Below are 18,849 nucleotides of genomic sequence, written 5' to 3'. Positions count from 1 at the left end.
AGATGCCTGAAATAAACTCATCTGTGAAGAAGTTCTGATGGCTCAGTGGTCGTGGAAAGGGAAACTCCACCCACTGCAAAAAACATAGATCCCCAGGTTGTAACATGATCATCTATGGCCAAAACTACTGAACAAATTGACACTAAACTTGTAATTTACGTAGATCTTTAGTTATAAAGAGCGTTTTGTTGATTTGATGTAAATCTATTCAGTAATTTTAGAGAAATAAAGCTTTTAATAGGAGCCGGGTGGGCCTTAAGGGGTAAACACTTTAGTATATCTTCCCATTATAGCCTAAACTTTCTGCTCCTGGCGACCATTTTGGGCCCTAGGACAAAAAGAGAGGCCGCAGAACTGATGGCACTGCGTGACTGGTCACAAGAGTGAACGTATTCCTGTACCAATATTACAGGACATGAGGCAAGATTAACACCCCACAAAGTATAAGAAAAGGCAAATAAGGGGCCAGGTTGAGCGCTCGCTGATTGCCTGGTCAAAGTGGAGGTGGGTGACCCTAAAAGCCCCCCCCCCCCCATATGACCCAAAAATGTAAAATAAAAATTCAGCTGGCGCTAGGGTCTGTGTTGACATTTTATCAGGGCCATGGAAACATCAATAAATGGCACCCCATGTCCATGACCTCGAAAAATAGCCTACAGACCTGTCACTACATGGTTCTACAAAATGAATCGTAGTCCATGGATATAAAACCAAGGCAAACACAAAAAATCAAGGGAGGGAGAGAGAGAGAATGGCAAAAAGGTTCACTTAGTCCCCCAACATAATGCACATAATCAAGGAAAGTAAACTAAAGTATATGACAAAGTATTCAAGAAGGTTGGTAGAGGACTTCATTCAAGACCCTCAAGCACGTATTCAACCTCAAAGTGATATGTTTTGCCCTGCATGTGTTGATTTCATGGCTAGCATCGTCATCCGATCTTCTTCACTTGAGTGTCTCGTTCTCCAAGTGAAGGAACGTTATCTTTCCTAAGAGGTCAGCTGTCTGCTTAGATGCGGTGGTGACGTATGAAGTGAGTTTAAAATGATTTCAGATCCCAGAAAAATAGGTTTTTCCGTAGGACAACAAATAAAATGGGATAGGTATAAGGTTAAAATCAGGAAGCAATGTTATTAGAAAGAATTACTTATCCCATACATCTAGGGTGCGAGGTCTGGTCAACATGGTACAGCTGTGAAAAGCCCTGGTGGGTCTGTGGCCTTCGTCAGGACCGGGTTAAGTGGTAGCCCTCCGATTTTGAAGGAACCTATGCAAGTAGCTTTCTCTTGCATGTATCCTTGTCCATGCAACTCCTCATAGATGGACATGTCAAAAAATAAGCCCAATAGTGACCTTATTCAGAGAGATTATTGCCTCATTGAGTCAGGGAGAACCTGTGGGTCCCTTCACATGTGGGAACCGGCAATTTGCACAAGTGTCCTGGTCTCTCCATCCTGGACAGGAGAGACCAGGACACTTGTGCAAAGTGCCTCGCTGAACCAGGCGTCATGAGGAGAATTAGAATATTTCTCCTAGTTACTTCCTCATTCTATGCGTGCTCCAAGCTGTAGCATGCTTAGAAAGAGGAAAATGCCTTTAGGGATTGTTTTTGTGCAGGAATGTATCCCTTCCTGCATAAAAACAATCCTACCTGTAAAACAGGCACCCTTGAATCTTGGTGCAATGGTGCCTGTGTTGGCGCTAGGCAGCATACAGTATACCAGTGCTAGCCGAAATGCACCATATCTTAGTTGATGTGTGCATTTGTGCTGTTTACCTTACACACAACACAGCTCAGCAACTTTGCTTGCTGCTCTGTGTTGCGTGAAATGCAAGTAAATATGTCCCTTAGAAGATGCAAAACAACTTTCTCCTCCCAAAATGACCCACTCGGCTCTGCCCTGGCAACATCTTGAAATTTGAGGGTTTCATTCTACCGTAACACATTTTTTTTAAAACACTGCAGCCTCTCTATCGTGAAGTTCTTGTGGCCCTTTTCAGGGAGACCGTGGACCCGACATGACGAGCAACGAGGCCAACATAGATCTGCTGAATACTTTACAGTGTAAAGGCCTGATTGGATGCCAGATAAAGTAATCTCCTCCCATGGCATCCAGGGGCTTAAAGCATCATTTTGTGAGAGGCACAGGGTGTTTCTGAAGCTCACTGCTCTATTTTGGCGATCTATGGCCCAGTTGAGAGAAACAAATCTACCAGGACCCTTGGCGGCAGCTGCAGAGGAGGAGGATGAAGATGTGCAGTGCCTTGATGAAGCTGTTAAGAAAGAAAAGAAGCTTGAAAGAGTGGGAATTCTTTACCCACCCAGAAGCCAAAAAAAGATCAATGCATGCAGAGTAATGTGTAAACTCTGCAAATTGAAAATGATTGAGAGGATAAGTGGTTTCTATTAATTTAGCACTTCTACAGTGCAAAGCCATCTTAAGTCTAAGCATGAGAAGGAGTACACATGGTAGCAGAGGAAGAGAGCACGTGCAGAGATGCAGGAGGGCCTGAGGAGATGTTGGTTGGGCAGGAGACCGAGGTCAATCCACATGAGGTGCTTTGCACTGGATGCAAACTTCACATCTCGTTAATGAACACAATAAAAAGTAGGAGCGGAGAATATGGAAGAGCAATTCTACAAATACCACCAATGAAGAACAATGAAAATCACCATTAGCCATGTTTACCATGTTGTACTTGGTGCATAATATGCTAAATTTTAATGGTTTTAATTAACTACACAATTAAGTCGTTTCAACCATTAGCCATGTTTACCAGTGGAACAAAATGTTAAAACACAACAAAAACACAGGCCCTGCAAGCAACCTATGCCACACATGGCTGAAGGCTGTGCTCATCTGGGTTTGCCTGCCCTCATCGAGTTGGGCACAGAGTCTGACCTGAAACCAGGCCCAGCAGTCAGCCCCTGCCGCACAAGGCCAGAAAAGGGCATTATCCACATGTTCTACTGTCTAACAAAATACAAAAATGCTAAACAAAAAACGAAAAAAGGTACTTTTTAGAACCACCCACCAAAAAATTAGCACCTTGTCTCAATTAACTAAGCCATGCACAGATTGGACAGGCCCTGTAGTCAACCTGCGCTGTAGGTTGAGGGCCTGGATTCCCCAACCCCTGCTGCAAACGAGCAAAAGCTCTGTTCTGAGAGTGTAAGCCAAAGCAGAGCTTGGCCTACGTACAGTCTACCCTGTGCACCCTAATGTTTGTGTATTACAGCAGGGGTTAGGAATAAAATGTATCATAAAACCCCAGGAATTCAATTAAAATACCTGTAATACGGCACAGACACCGACCACCTCTCAGGAATGCAACATGGCGGCCAGTGTCGAATGGGACATACAGAAGGTTAGCGTACCAGCACATGTGGTACGTTCGACATAAGACACGGGCAATATCCGGATAAAAGGCGCAGATATTATCTGGAAGGAGGAGCTTGGGGAGGATCCAGAGATGGTGGAAAAGGAAGACGGGATGCCGCTGGAGTACGAGGATGCTGCGAGACTCCGAGGACAAGGGTACCGCAGCCTCCAAGCCAACGTCATGCCTGCTTGATGAGAGGTCCACTGTTACCGCTGGTATCCCGGTAGAGGAAGCCATCGGTGCACCCATTGCCACGTCCCAGGAGGGTAGTGGCCACAGTAAGTGTCTTCCCTCAATATGCTCGCGATACTCCGCTGGTAGGCGGGAAGCACACACTAACAAACGCACTTAAGAAGAGCTACTTCACGGGTGTGGTGAACCAAACTATCCCTGGATACATTGCGCTGTAGTAACAACGTTTTCTTTTCTTTTCTTACTTTTTCTTTGTTTGAGGCAGACATCCTAAACATTCCCAGACGTTTGGTGGATATCCATAAATTACAAGGGGAACGACCTTGGAAAGGACGTAAGGCCAAGAAGCAGGTATTCACTGCACAAGAAGGAGACCGCCCCCGTTTTCTTCAACCTTATTGTTTTAGTGAATTAGTAAGACTGCTCCAACAGTATCACATCATTTGCACAATAAAAACAAAAAAAACGAAGATCAGACCTCTCTTCCTCACATGTTTTGTTTACACTGCCCCTTTTTAGTCTTAAAAGGTGAAAGACGAAGGAGGGAAAAAGGAGGGGGAAAGAGAGAGAACGGCCAAGACAACAATACCACAGTGCAAAAGTGAGTTATGGTTCTGTTTCAAAAATCACAGTTCGAAAGTGAGTTATGGTTGGTCTCAAATGATAACAAGCATTTGCAATGAAATAGGTCTCGCATTTCCGCAACTTTGAGCTATTGGCATTGTAAATTACAATGCCTTTTATTTATGTTTTGGTTTTTAAAACATAAATAAAAGACATTGTCATTTAAAATGCCTATAGCTTCAACTCGCGTAAATGAGAGACCTATTGCATTGCAAATGCCTGTTTCATTCCAGCTGCTTGGCACTGCCCTACCCAACTCAATGGTACTCATTTTATCGACCTCAGATGGATGAAAGGCTGAGTGGACCCACCGGGATTTGAACCTGTGACCATGAGGTCGAACACAGGCCCCTGCAATGGCTGCTTTAGTCCACTGAGCCAACAGACCCGGCTACAATGGGGGATGGCATATCTTCATACTTTGGAAGAGGTATAGTCTACTAGAATGTGTGTGGAAGTCTGCCTGCTCAGACACTAGTCTGGTTTTCCACATTTTTCATCTACAGGCACTTGGTCTGCATGCTAAATCTCGGGTCCATATGACCACTAATGGGGAAGAATACAGTTATGATCTGGTCAGCTGGTGTACCACAGGTGACATCCAGTTAAACCCAGCCGCTGTGGTCATTCCGGTCTGATCATTCTCCTTGACTTGGTCCTATCCTCTCTATTTTTCAAACATGCACCCAATCGGTTGGCACTTCCACTTTATACCACTACTCCAGCTTTTCTTGATGGTTCCCATCTTTTAGTTCTCCTATGGGTCATGGATCTCTGCTCTGGTGCAAAAAAGTTTGAAATCGTAGAAATATCGCTCTTACTATATATTCTGATCAAGGCCTCTTCTTACAGTTCTCAAGATCTCAGGGGTGTGACACCACTACAGTAATACAGCAACTGGAAACATTTCAGCACCATAGCTTAATGTAAGGAACTGGTTTCCGCAAACACTTCTGCAACTAGACCCTCTGTGTCTTCAACAAAAATTGAAAGCACATAACAACTACATCCTTTTATGTGTTTTTCTGAGCAGGTACACTTGCTAAAAGATATAAAACGTGAGTGGCTTGACTCACATGGCATTGGCAGACAAAAGGTTTCCTTGTATAAAAAAAATGCTACTCAGGAATAACCAGAAACGTGCAGTCTAGTGAACTATAAATCAAGGTGCACATTGGATGACTGTTTTTAAGTTTGCCTTAGGAAACTTGGTTTGTTTCTATACTAAGCATGGTATTAGGACGAAAATACTGGCTATACAATGGGTTTGGTTCAGCAAAGGGGGCATAGCTGTGCTTAGCATGGTGGCTCCTGTCTTGGAACTCTTCTGGACCCTTCAAAGTGAATCTTCTTTATACCCACAGCCAACTATTCTCACTGCAGCATCCCAACAAAGAGAAAGAACCCCAAGGATGGTGGAGAGCCCTGCCACACAGGGTTAAGAGCTCCGATGCCCCAGCTACTCCACACCCAAAACCATAATCCTGGAGTGTCTTTGCTCATTGAGAACCATATGACAGGGTCAATGTACCATCTCCCCCATCATAAGAGGGCTCAATCACCAACACTGACCGCGTGATCAAATCAGTGTGGAGCTTTCTGCCTGTTGAGAATATTGGCGCTATGCCTGGACAACCTCACAAATGGATGTAACAGCTCTTGAGTTGGGAAGATTTAACTAATGCCACCACCTACACGGAATGGTGCTGAGGCATATACTGCCAGTGTTGCCTGGAGGCCAAGCTGCAGAACAAGGTGGACCTGTCACAATCACTTACTTACGAGGAATTTTCCAGGATCTCCCAACAGCAGGAAAATTATATCTGTGTACCCCCCGCATTAATACATATACGCCTAGTCATCTCCTACTTTCTAAAGCTGCCAAAGATGCTGAACTCTGCAGCCACACCAACACAAATACACCACATGAGTTCACACTCAGAGATGCACAGAAAGACCCCCCCGAAAACCAATGCCGATGCAAGTACCCCTCTAGGTTCCACATTTCTACAATTTTTTCAAAATAAATGATAATGGGTGCAGTATGGAGTTCATAGAATGTCTCACGCCCGAGAAGTTTATAGAGAATGTTTTGTGAAAGGATTCTCGCCAAAACAGTAACTTAAGTCGAAGGATGGATCACAGATTCAATATTTCCCACTTAAACATGGGGTGATCTGCAGTTCGCAATTTCAAATCCCAGAAAGTCCAACTCAGAATTCCATCTTTCTGAGATCGTTAATTTCAGCTCCATTAAAGTGGATAATAGTAATTCTGATTGTTCACAGAGCTAGAGAGCACAAGTACATTATGAAACGCTAATTAAAAACAAAGTGTTAATTTAAATAATCTCTTCTTGCCTCTGACAGTACAAACATCAACGACATAGCGAGCATGCTCCAGACTCCACTGACTTACGGTTCTTTTTTAAAACAAATACCCCAGCAAAAGTCACCCGCATGGACCACCGCCCCTGTGAATACATGATCCTTTTTCTGTGTGGAAAAGGTCACCGCTGGATTTTTAGGACTCACAGTTTGTTTCTTTGTAAAATCCGATGTGCGCAGTTGCTCGACACCTGAAGTCTGTCCTGCTGTCTGATAAACACATCCGGCAGGCATCTGAGATCCCACGACCGATGCCAGCTGGCCGTCATGGGGTACTTCAGAGGGACATCTACGGCCCTGTGTAACAAACCCTGGTTTGGCTGCGCACTAATGACATGTGCTCTGTTTGTGTTATTTGTACAATGGTATAAACCAGCCTGACTGTCAGTTCTGTCCCAAGGCTGCGCAGGGAAGAATGCCGACAAGCAGCATTCCACACACAGCGCATACCCATACACGCCATGGCAGCAGTGCCTAGAAGGAAAGATTCAAGGGATTAAAGAACCCTGGCCGACCCGACCATGTCCCAGGCTGGCCACAGAGCTGTTGTGCCCAACCTCCATCTGTACCACAGGCCCCTGTGCCCGTGACAGACGCACCACTGTCCACAGGGAGCCGGACTAGCGAGTAACCGGGAGTCACACACTAATCGTAGCGGGTCAGATGCCAGTTTAACAGCTGTTAGAGTGGCATCAGATGCCAACCGCCCCACCTCAGATGAGCTACTGAACGTGGCACTTACATCCAGTCTTCCAGTGAAGGGCAGTATTATCAGTTCAGAAGTGGAAAAAAAGCATGCCCGATGTCCCTTCAAAAGATGCCCAAAAGAAGCGCAAGTTGTGACAAAAAAATCCCCCAAACAGGCCAACCCCACTCAACAACAACAAGAAACAAAGCACGATGAAAGCAAACGAGGGCGGAAATCGAAACTAGTGGTGCGAGCGCACCACAGAGGAGCGGGGGCGAGGGAGCCTGTTGTCTGTGCCGCGCTGAAGCGCGTAACCTACACCAATGGGAATGGGCGGAGCAAAGGCGGGACATGCGCCCGCCTTTTCCGAATTGCGGGCTGGCTTTTTTTTTTTAAAAGCACGCAAAAGCCAATTGCAACCGTTAAAAGCAATCCCACGCGCACAAGTGTGTGGTCAGCTTCCTGAAGCCCGTACAAGAGGTCTCGTGCTGCGCGAGCACTTCTGCGCACTGCAACGCTAGGCACAAGACATAAAAACCACTAAAATTCACCAGTTGTGGTATACGAAGCAAGTAATGCATGACATAACTCACATCCCTGGTCGAATTCAAAACACCAATTGCACAGAAAAACATTGTAATAGTTCCACCTGTCGTACTGCGCGATCTATTGGCAACGTGAGTGTTTTTCGTGTGTGAGTGGCGTTGTGTGTGTGAGTGGCGTTGCGTGTGTGAGTGGCGTTTGCTGTGTGAGTGGCGTTGCGTGTGTGAGTGGCGTTGCGTGTGTGAGTGGGGTTGCGTGTGTGAGTGGCGTTGCCAGTGTGAGAGGTGTTGCCTGTGTGTGAGGCGTTGGCTGTGTGATTTGTGTTGCCTGTGTGAGTGGCGTTGCCTGTGTGAGTGGCGTTGGCTGTGTGAGTGTGGTTGGCAGTGTGAGTGGCGTTGCATGTGTGAGTGGCGTTGCATGTGGCAGTGGCGTTGCATGTGTGCGTAGTTGAGTGGCGTTGCGTTGTTGAGTGGCGTTGCATGTGTGAGTGGCGTTGCATGTGTGAGTGGCGTTGCATGTGTGAGTGTCGTTGCGTAGTTGAGTGGCGTTGCGTAGTTGAGTGGCATTGCGTAGTTGAGTGGCGTTGCGTAGTTGAGTGGCTTTTAGTAGATGAGTGGCATTGCGTCGATGAGTGGTGTTGCGTAGGTATGTGGCGTTGCGTAGGTGAGTGGTGTTGCGTAGGTGAGTGGTTTTGCGTAGTTGAGTGGCATTGCGTAGTTGAGTGGGCAGCGTTGCGTAGTTGAGTGGCGTTGCGTATTTGAGTGCCGTTGCGTACTTGAGTGGCGTTGTGTAGTTGAGTGGCGTTGCGTAGTTGTGTGGCGTTGCGTATTTGAGTTGGGTTGCGTATTTTCGTGGCATTGCGTAGTTGTGTTGAGTAGTAGCGTTGCGTAGTTGACAGTGGCGTTGGAAATGCAATAGGTCTCGCAGCATTAGAGTTAGTGCTTTTAGAATTGTTTATGGTTTTTTTTTGTAAATCTTTAGCTTTTTTGTTCCCTGTAGCCAATGCTAAAGAATTACAAATAAAAAAAGCCATAAACAATTCTAAAAGCTCTAACTCAAATGCTCCGAGACCTATTGCACTGTGTGAGGGTGAGGGGTTGAGGGTGAGTGAGGGTGAGGGTGTGTGAGGGTGAGTGAGGGTGAGTGAGGGTGAGTGAGGGGTTGAGGGTGAGTGAGGGGTTGAGGGTGAGTGAGAGTGAGGGTGAGTGAGGGTGAGGGTGAGTGAGGGTGAGTGTGAGTTAGGGTGAGGGTTTGAGGGTGTGTGAGGGTGAGGGTGAGGGTGAGGTGTTGAGGGTGAGTGAGGATGAGTGAGGGTGAGTGAGGGGTTGAGGGTGAGTGAGGGTGAGTGAGGGTGAGTGAGGGTGAGTGAGGGTGAGTGAGGGTGAGTGAGGGTGAGTGAGGGTGAGTGAGAGTGAGGGTGAGTGAGGGGTTGAGGGTGAGGGGTTGAGGGTGAGTGAGTGAGGGTGAGGGGTTGAGGGTGAGGGATTGAGGGTGAGGGGTTGAGGGTGAGGTGTTGAGGGTGTGGGGTTGAGGATGAGGGGTTGAGGGTGAGTGAGGTTGAGGGTTGTTGAGTGAGGATGAGTGAGAGTGAGGGTGAGTGAGGGGTTGAGGGTGAGGTGTTGAGGGTGAGTGAGTGAGGGTGAGGGGTTGAGGGTGAGTGAGGGTGAGTGAGTGTGAGGGGTTGAGGGTGAGTGAGGATGAGTGAAAGTGAGGGTGAGTGAGGGGTTGAGGGTGAGGGGTTGAGGGTGAGGCGTTGCGGGTGAGTGAGGGTGAGGGTGAGTGAGGGTGACTGAGGGTGAGTGAGGGTGAGGTGTTGAGGGTGAGTGAGGATGAGTGAGAGTGAGGGTGAGTGAGGTGTTGAGGGTGAGTGAGGGGTTGAGGGTGAGTGAGGGGTTGAGGGTGAGTGATGGTCAGGGTGGGTGAGGGTGAGGGTGGGTGAAGTGTTGAGGGTGAGGTGTTGAGGGTGATTGAGGGGTTGAGGGTGAGTGAGGGTGAGTGAGGGTGAGGAGTTGAGGGGGAGGCGTTGAGGGTGAGTGAGGGTGAGTGAGTGAGGGTGAGGGGTTGAGGGTGAGTGAGTGAGGGTGAGGGGTTGAGGGTGGGTGAGTGAGGTTGCGGGTTTGAGGGTGAGGGGTTGAGGGTGAGTGAGTGAGGGTGAGGGGTTGAGGGTGAGGGGTTGAGGGTGAGTGAGGTTGAGGGTGGTTGAGTGAGGATGAGTGAGAGTGAGTGTGAGTGAGGGGTTGAGGGTGAGGGGTTGAGGGTGAGTGAGTGAGGGTGAGGGGTTGAGGGTGAGTGAGGGTGAGGGGTTGAGGGTGAGTGAGGATGAGTGAGAGTGAGGATGAGTGAGAGTGAGGGTGAGTTAGGGGTTGAGGGTGAGGTGTTGAGGGTGAGGGGTTGAGGGTGAGGGGTTGAGGGTGAGGTGTTGAGGGTGAGTGAGGGTGAGGGGTTGAGGGTGAGTGAGGGTGAGTGAGGGTGAGTGAGGGTGAGGGGTTGAGGGTGAGTGAGGATGAGTGAGAGTGAGGGTGAGATATGTTGAGGGTGAGTGAGGGGTTGAGGGTGAGTGATGGTCAGGGTGAGTGAGGGTGAGGGTGGGTGAGGAGTTGAGGGTGAGTGAGGGTGAGTTTGAGGGGTTGAGGGTGAGTGAGGGTGAGGGGTTGAGGGTGAGTGAGTGTGAGTGAGGGTGAGTGAGGGGTTGAGGGTGAGGGGTTGAGGGTGAGGGGTTGAGGGTGAGTGAGGGTGAGGGTGAGTGAGGATGAGGTGTTGAGGGTGGGTGAGGGTGAGTGAGGGTGAGGGTGAGTGAGGGTGAGGGTGAGTGAGGGTGAGGGTGAGGGGTTGAGGGTGAGTGAGGGTGAGTGTTTGAGGGTGAGTGAGGGTGAGGGGTTGAGGGTGGGTGAGGGGGGTGAGGGTGAGGGTGTGGGTGAGTGGTGTGAGTGTTAAGGGTGTTGTGGATGAGGGGTGTTAGTATGAGGGAGTTGAGGGTGAGGGGGGTGAGGGTGAGTGTGAGGGGAGGGGAGGCAGAGTGAGGGAGGTTGAGGGGGTGAGGGAGTGTAAGGGAGAGTGAGGGTGAGGCTGAGCGGGTGTGAGACGGTCAGTGAGGGAGTGTGTGAGAGGGTGAGTGAGGGGGTGTGTGAGGTGGTGTGTGAGAGCGTGAGTGATGGGGTGTGTGAGGGGTGTGTGAGAGGGTGTGTGAGAGGGTGAGGGTGTGTTAGGGTGAATGAGGGTGAATGAGGGGGTGTGAGGGGGGTGAGGGTGGGGTGTTGAGGGAGTGAGTGTGAGGGTGTGAGGGGTGAGGTTGAGGGGGTGAGGGGGTGAGTGTTAGGGGGTGGGAGCGTTAGGGTGTGTTATTTTTAGGGTGTGTGAGGGTGAGGGTGAGTGAGGGTGTGTGACTTTTCTGGTGTGTGACGGTGCGAGTGTGTGTGAGGGTGAGTGAGGGTGTGCGAGGTTTTGTTACACAGAGGGTGTGTGCCGGTGTGTGAGGGTGAGTGTGTGTGAGGGCGAGTGTTAGTTAATTGGAGGGAGTGTGAGTGAGGGGGTGTGAGGGTGTTGTTGTGAGTGTGAGGTGAGTGAGCGTGTGTGAGTGTGATGTGGTGTGAGGGTGAGGGTGTGTGAGTGTGTGTAAGTGTGAGGATGAGTGACGTTGTTTGCGTCTGAGAGTGTGTGAAGTGTCGTGAGTGTGAGAGTGTTGTGATGAGTTTTAGGGGAGCGTGTGTGTGTGAGGGTAAGGTGTTTGAGGATGAGGGGGTGTGTGTGTGTGAGGGTGAGTGAGGGTGTGTCAGGTGTTGTTATTCAGAGTGTGTCTGAAGGTGTGTGACGGTGTGTGAGGGTGAGGGTGTGTGAGGGTGAATTTGAGTCATTGGGAGTGAGTGTGAGTGAGTGTGAGTGAGGGGGTGTGAGGGTGTTGTTGTGAGTGTGAGGCGTGTGAGCGTGTGTGAGTGTAATGGGGTGTGAGGGTGAGGGGGTGTGAGTGTGTATGAGGATGAGGCTGAGTGATGTTGTTTGCGTCTGAGAGTGTGTGTGGTGTAGTGAGTTTGAGAGTGTTGTGATGACTTTTAGTGGAGCGTGTGTGTGTGAGTGTAAGGTGTTTGAGTTTGAGGGGGTGTGTGTGAGGGTGAGTGAGGGGGTGTGACGTTTATGGTGTGTGACGGTGTGTGAGTGTGAGTGTGTGTGAGGGTTATTGAGGGTGTGAGAGGTGTTGTTAGGCACAGGGCGTGTGAGGGTGTGTGAGCGTGAGGGTGTGTGAGTCTGAGTGTGAGTTATTGTCATTGAGTGTGAGTGAGTGTGAGTGAGGGGGTGTGAGGGTGATGGGGTGTGAGGGTGAGGGTGTGTGAGCGTGAGGGTGTGTGAGTCTGAGTGTGAGTTATTGTCATTGAGTGTGAGTGAGGGGGTGTGAGGGTGATGGGGTGTGAGGGTGAGGGGGTGTGAGTGTGTGAGTGTGAGGGTGAGCGAGGGAGTGTGAGTGTGAGTGAGTTGTTGCGGTTGAGAGTTAGAGTGTGTGAGGGTAATGGTGTGATAGTTATTGTGCGTGTGTGAGGGTGAGGGGATGAGGCTAAGGCTGTGTGAGGCAGAGGGGTGTTGATGTAGATAGAGTGTGAGGGGTGTGAGTGGGTGCGGCTGTCCGGTGTAGTGAATGTGAGCTTGTTGTGAGGGGTGTTATTTTTTGAGGGGAGTGAGGGTGTGTGAGTGTGTGTGAGTGTGAGTGGGTGTGAGTGTGTGTGAGTGTGAGTGTGTGTGTGTGAGGCTGAAGGTGTATGATGGTGTATGAGGGAGATGTTGTGTTAGTGTTATTGAGCGGGTGTGAAGGAGTGTGATAGTTTTGGTGTGTGAGGGTGATGTTATGAGTGTGTGTATGTTAATATTAATTAAGTAATATGTGTTGTGTTTTACAAAAGGTGTCAGATGTTCCCTTTGTATTCCTTCTGTCTTATGTGTATATTTGTATGTAATGTAAGTGTGTATGTTTTGTACTAACTGTGTGTTATGTTTTTAACGTGTTTGTGGAGTCCCTTTTTTGTTTTTTTTTTTCAAAATGGCCGACGTAATGCGTCACTTCGACGTTGTCTATGTTTAGCGGTCTAGTTTATTTTTGTGTTGTGTGTGTTCTTTTTTGTTTACGTTTTTTTTTAGCCAATCGGAGCGCGACGTTTTTGACGTAGCGTTCCGATTTGCATACGTCAACGGTGGAATTCCCCAGAGATCGAGAATGTTGGTGCGCGGAAGGCGTGTCTTGTTCCTGTGGTGTTGCTGCGTCGTTTGACAGGTAAGAATGTATTCCAAAGCTTGTTTTAATGTAATGTAATGTAGTATATATACTATGTTTAAGTTAAAGACTTGCGAAATGTATTTATTTTGCTCGTAATATTTGTAAATGTTTGTAATGTAACGGAAAGTTTTGTTTTTTATTGTCGATATGTAATGCATATGTTTTGTTAAACTGTAATGTAATGTATTTTTTGCTGTTTTTGGTTTTTTGACGTACAAAAGCTGTTTTTCGAACTTTGAAGTGCTAATTTTTTTTTAATCTATTGATGTAAGTTGTGTCTGCATTATGTTTTCGTGTGATGCTGAAGTAGCCGGATTATATGTTATTGACGTACTTGATGTATGAAAGGAAACTTTGTGTCTTTGCTGACTTTATTATTCGTAGCAATGTATGAAGTAGATGTACAGTGATGTAATGTTTTTTTTGTTTGCTTTTTGTGAAAGAATAGTTCTATTTTCGTAATATGTTTCTTATATTAGAACTAATTACGTGTGAATAACTGCTATTGTTGTATGCGTACGGCTTTTTGTGTAACTGTCGACTATTGTCTTTAATCCGTCCCATTTTCCGGATGAATAGTGCTTGTTTATTGCCCCCAGAAAAAGTTGGCTGTTTCCGAATAGTTGTATTTTCGTAATATTTTTCTTATATTAGATGGAATTCCGTGTGAAGATGTGCTATTGTTGTATGCGTACGGTTTTTAGTGTAACTGTTGACTATTGTCTTTAATCCGTCCCATTCCCCGGATGAATAGTGCTTGTTTATTGCCCCACGAAAAAGTTGGCTGTTTCACTTTTGTCTTTGTACATCCTCGTCCTCGCTTCCTGCCACATATTTGTATTTGTTTTGTTTGTGTAATATTGTTGTAATATTGTACGAATTTGATTTACTTTTTGGCCCGAAGCCTGATTAACATCCTTGCATCCTTTTAGGTCAATTTTGGGAAGTAGATTTTGTGTCTAACGTATCTGATGCAGTACTCCGTAGACCCCCTTTTTTTCCGTCGTGAAATTTTTTTATGTGTATGAAAATGGCATAACATTCCTAAATTTGCAGAGTGGGTGAATGATGCAGAGTGGGTGAATGATGCAGAGTGGGTAAATGATGCAGAGTGGGTGAATGATGCAGAGTGGGTGAATCATGCAGAGTGGGTGAATGATGGAGAGTGGGTGAATGATGGAGAGTGGGTGAATGATGGAGAGTGGGTGAATGATTGCGAGTGGGTGAATGATGCAGAGTTGGTGAATGATGGATAGTGGGTGAATGATGGATAGTGGGTGAATGATGGAGAGGCAGAGTGCGGCCGCGTTTTTGAGGGTCAGTGTGGGTAACTGAGGGTGAGTCGTTGAGGGTGAGTGAGGGTGATGTTGAGTGAAGGTGAAGGTGAGGTGTTGAGGGTGATTGAGGGTGAGGGTGAGGTGTTGAGGGTGAGTGAGGGTGAGTGATGGTGAGGGTGAGTGAGGGAGGGTTATTGAGGGTGAGGTGTTGAGGGTGAGGTGTTGAGGGTGAGGGGGGGAGGTGTTGAGGGTGACTGAGGGTGAGGTGTTAAGGGTGAGTGAGTGTGAGGTGTTGAGGGTGAGTGAGGATGAGTGAGGGTGAGTGAGGGGTTAAGGATGAGGTGTTGAGGGTGAGTGAGGGTGATGGTGAGTGTAGGTGAGGGTGATGTGTTGAGGGTGAGTGAGGGTGAGGGTAAGGTGTTGTGGGTGAGTGAGGGTAAGGTGTTGAGGGTGAGTGAAGGTAAGGTGTTGAGGGTGAGTGAGGGTGAGATGTTGAGGGTGGGTGTGGGTGAGGAGTTGAGTGTGAGTGAGGATGAGTGAGTGCGGGTGAGTGAGGTGTTGAGGGTGAGGTGTTGAGTGTGAACTGTTGAGGGTGAGTGAGGGTGAGGTGTTGAGGGTTATTGAAGGTGAGGGTGGGTGAGCGTTACTGAGTGAGGGTGAATGAGTTGTTGAGGGTGAGGTGTTGAGGGTGAGTGATGTTGAGGGTGAGTTAGGGTGAGGGGATGCTGGTGTGAGGGTGATGGTGAGTGAGGGTGTGCGAGGGTGAGGGTGTGAGGCTTATTGAGAATGTGTGTGGGTGTGTGAGGATGTGTGAGAGTTTGTGAGGGCGGGTGTGTGTGAGGGTGGGGGTGTGTGAGTGTGGGGGCATGTGAGGGTGTGTTGTTGAGGTCATGAAGGTGAGTGTGGGTGAGTGTGGGTGAGGGTGAATGAGGGTGAGGTGTTGCGTGTTAGTGAGGGTGAGTGAGGTTGAGGGTGATGGTGAGTGTGAGGTGTTGAGGGTGAGTGAGGTTGAGGTGTTGAGGGTGGGTGTGTGTGAGGAGTTGAGGGTGAGTGAGGATGAGTGAGAGTGAGGATGAGTGAGAGTGAGGGTGAGTGAGGTGTTGAGGGTGAGGTGTTGAGGGTGAAGTGTTGAGGGTGAGTGAGGGTGAGGTGTTGAGGGTGAGTGAAGCTGAGGGTGGGTGAGCGTTATTGAGTGAGGGTGAGTGAGTTGTTGAGGGTGAGGTGTTGAGGGTGAGTGATGTTGAGGGTGAGTTAGGGTTACGGGATGATGGTGTGAGGGTGAGGGTGAGTGAGGGTGGGCGAGTGTGAGTGTGTGAGGCTTATTGAGAATGTGTGTGGGTGTGTGAGGATGTGTGATTGTTTGTGAGGGCGGGTGTGTGTGAGGGTGGGGGTGTGTGAGTGTGGGAGCATGTGAGGGTGTGTTTTTGTGGTCATGAAGGTGAGTGTGGGTGAGGGTGGGTGAGGGTGAGGTGTTGAGGGTGAGTGAGCATGAGTGAAGTTGAGGGTGATAGTGAGTGTAGGTGAGTGTGAAGTGTTGAGGGTGAGTGAGGGTGAGGGTAAGGTGTTGTGGGTGAGTGAGGGTGAGGTGTTGAGGGTGAGTGAGGGTGAGGTGTTGAGGGTGATTGAGGTTGAGGGTGATTGCGGTTGAGAGTTTGAGGGTGAGTGTGTGTGACTGAGGGTGAGGCCTTGAGGGTGAGTGAGGGTGAGGTTGAGTGAAGGTGAGGGTGAGGTGTTGAGGGTGAGTGAGGGTGAGGGTGAGGTGTTGAGGGTGAGTGAGGGTGAGTGATGGTGAGGGTGAGTGAGGGCGGGTAATTGTGGGTGATGTGTTGAGGGTGAAGTTAGTGAGGGTGAGGTGTTGAGGGTGAGGGTCTGAGAGTGAATGAGGGTGAGGTGTTGAGGGTGAGTGAGGGTGAGGTAGTGAGGTCGCACTCTGATGTTTATTTTTTCTCTGACTTGGCTTGTGTTTTTTGGACCCGTATGTGACTTGTTTCGCCGCTATGCTTTTTGTTTTGGTTTGTTGATTGTTGTAGTTAAAAGTATTATGTATGCACTGTTTATGTTCTCTTTGTGTGTGTTTTTTTGTATATTTTCTACATTTCAGGGAATGAGCTGCTACGATCGACAGGTAATGACAATTTTATTTTCATATTATTAAAGAGTGTCTTTGTGAGTTATTAGACTTTTGTTTATGCATTTGCTTATTGTAATGTTAATGTAATTATTGTTTTAGGTCTTGCTTTGCTCGCACTTACTTTCTGTCTGGCTCCTTTCATTAGAGTGTATTTTGTATTTTATCAATGGCTGCTATTTCGTTTTATTTGTTGCAATGGATTGAGTTCCGTTTCGCCGTACGTGTTTTTCGGTCGCACTTGCCTTGTGTTTAGTATTTTTCTCTTCCACGGCATCCCTGATGTCCATTTCTGCAGCACGCAGCAATAGCACATTATTAACATTCGGCACCCCCACAGTACCATTGAGCAACATCAGATCATCACTCTTGCCCACTAGAGCCGTATTTAGCACACCCCCAGTCTCATTTAGACATAGTACTGCAGTACTGTACAGCAGCAAAGCATGCTTGTCTAGCTGTAATTGTGTGTGCAACGTAAAAAAAGTTGTTCTAAAGCGTGCACTTCCGGCTGGTGGTGTGTGTGACTGTTGAAAGCGTGGACTGATGCCTGTTTGTGTGGGTGTATGCATGGTGAAAGGATGCACTGATGACTGTTGTGTGTGTACGCCTGGTGAAAGTGCCCATTGCTATCTATTGGTGTGTGTGCCTGTTAAAAGCGCACATGTTTGGATTGTATGACGTTTGTCTGCTGAGTAATGCTGTAGTGGTAATGAGTGGTGCTGTGGTCGTAAGTGTTTGTGTGTGGTTGTAGTGTGATAGTGTGTTGTTGTTGAATGATGCTGTTGTGGTGGCGTAGAATGATGTTGGTGTGTTGCTGAGTGATGTTAGTGTGGTGCTTAGTAATGCTGTTGTTGTGATGTGTTGTTCTGTGCTAGTGATGAGTGGTGCTGTGTTGGTGTTTAATAATTACCACCACAGCATAACTCAGCACCACAACAGTTGCACTTCTCCCAACAATGGCATCACTGATGTCCACGAATGCAACACGCAGCAATACCACTTTATCATTCTGCACCCCCACAGTACCATTGAGCAACAACACAGCATCACTCTGCACCACCACAGCCGTATTTAGCACACCAACAGTCTCATTCATACATACTACCGCAGTACTGATGACTGTTGTGTATGTACGCCTGGTGAAAGAGTCCATTGATAGCTGTGTGTGTGTGTGCTTCTTAAAAGCGTCCATCTTTTTATTGTATGACGTTTGTCTGCTGAGTAATGCTGTAGTGGTGATGAGTGGTGCTGTTGTGGTAAGTGTTTGTGTGTAGTTGTAGTGTGATAGTGTGTTGTTGTTGAATGATGCTGTTGTGGTGGTGCAGAGTGATGTTGGTGTGTTGCTGAGTGATGTTAGTGTGGTGCTTAGTAATGCTATTGTTGTGATGTGTTGTTCTGTGCTAGTGATGAGTGGTGCTGTGTTGGTGTTTAATAATTACCACCACAGCATAACTCAGCACCACAACAGTTGCACTTCTCCCAACAACGCCATCACTGATGTCCACGAATGCAACACGCAGCAATACCACTTTATCTTTCTGCACCCCCACAGTACCATTGAGCAACAACACAGCATCACTCTGCACTACCACATCCGTATTTCGCACACCAACAGTCTCATTTATACATACTACTGCAGTACTGATGACTGTTGTGTGTGTATGCCTGGTGAAAGTGCCCATTGATAGCTGTTGTGGTGTGTGTGACTGTTAAAAGCGTACATGTTTTTATTGTATGACCTTTGTCTGCTGAGTAATGCTGTAGTGGTGATGAGTGGTGCTGTGGTGGTAAGTGTTTGTGTGTGGTTGTAGTGTGATAGTGTGTTGATGGTGAGTGAGGGTGAGGTGTTGAGGGTGAGGGGATGATGGTGTGAGGGTGACGGTGTGAGGGTGAGGGTGAGTGATTGTTGGCGAGGGTGAGGGTGTGAGGCTTATTGAGAATGTGAGTGGGTGTGCGAGGATGTGTGAGAGTGTGTGAGTGCGGATGTGTGTGAGGGTGGGGGTGTGTGAGCGTGTGGGCATGTGAGTGTGTGGTAGAGGTCATGAGGTTGAGTGAGGGTGTGTGAGGGTGTGAGGGTGAGTGAGGATGTGTGATGTTGAGGGTGTGAAGGTGTGTGAGGGTGGGGGTGGGTGAGGGTGCGTGAGTGTGATTGAGGGTGAAGCGTTGAGGGTGAGTGAGGGTGAGGTGTTGAGGCTGAGTGAGGGTGAGGGTGGGTCAGCGTTAGTGAGTGAGGGTGATTGAGTTGTTGAGGGTGAGGTGTTGAGGTTGAGTGAGGGTGATGTGTTGTGGGTGAGTCAGGGTGAGTGGTTGAGGGTGAGTGAGGGTGAGGGTGAGTGAGGGTGAGGTGTTGAGGGTGAGGGGCTGA

This window comes from Lissotriton vulgaris, chromosome 3_1 (assembly GCF_964263255.1).
Source record: "Lissotriton vulgaris chromosome 3_1, aLisVul1.2, whole genome shotgun sequence".
In the NCBI taxonomy this organism is placed as follows: domain Eukaryota; kingdom Metazoa; phylum Chordata; class Amphibia; order Caudata; family Salamandridae; genus Lissotriton; species Lissotriton vulgaris.
The sequence above is the reverse complement of the archived record's forward strand: the minus strand, read 5'-3'. Positions refer to the sequence as shown.